The following is a 923-nucleotide window of genomic DNA, read 5'->3' as shown; positions in this document are numbered from 1 at the left end:
ACCCGATCTTTGTAATTTTCACTGTAAGTATTCTGTTGATAATGGGTGCAAGTACTGCAAAATTTCATGTTCGTAGCTGCATAAATGGAGAAGTTATAATGAAAAATCTCATATCTGAACAATCAGTTGTATGGGAGCTATATGTTATAGTGGTCCGATTCTTCCGGTTCCGACAAATGATTAATACATTATAAAAATACACCCACCTACCAAATTTGATCCTGATATCTCGAAAACTGAGAGACTAGATTGCATACAAACAGACGGACAGACGGACAGACGGACATGGTTAAATCAACTCAGCTCGACGTTCTGATCATATAAGTGTACATTTTAATGGGTCTATCTCTTTTTGTTCTGGTGCTTACAAACATCGGACCAAAGTTATAATACCATTTCATGCTCATGAAAAGTATAAAAACACAACTCGAATGGACGTATGTTCGACTACTCACTTGTTGGTCACGAGTTCAAAACCTATGGCACGAACGCATTGTTTTCTTTTGGTTGCTGTTAACATATTTTACATTCGTAGGACATGTCGGCAAAAGTAACCATATACATAGATAGCTTAGAGAGCAAAGTTGCTAAGTCCATTTATTTGTTTTTTTTTTTTAATTTTACAGGAGAGGAAAACAATTCTTATAGCCATTTCCTTTAAGTAGATACTTATTTCGGAAATCTTTGAATACAACGGGTAAGAAGGATTCGACCTTTATTAAAAGGTTTCGTATTATTTTAATTTTGCCTGATTTTCGATGCCTCTTTTGGATTCAGAAAATTTACCTTTTGTGAGAAAAAATAAAACAAGTACCTTAATCCTTTTCGAAACAAAAAAAACATAAGCAAATCGAAACATCACCACTCTGTGATCGATGCAACAAAATTATGTTTAAGTTTGTTAAAAAATCCGTTCAAAAATT

This window comes from Rhagoletis pomonella, unplaced genomic scaffold (genome assembly GCF_013731165.1).
Source record: "Rhagoletis pomonella isolate Grant_MI unplaced genomic scaffold, Rhpom_1.0 Rhpom_scaffold_00006, whole genome shotgun sequence".
Lineage (NCBI taxonomy): Eukaryota > Metazoa > Arthropoda > Insecta > Diptera > Tephritidae > Rhagoletis > Rhagoletis pomonella.
The sequence above is the reverse complement of the archived record's forward strand: the minus strand, read 5'-3'. Positions refer to the sequence as shown.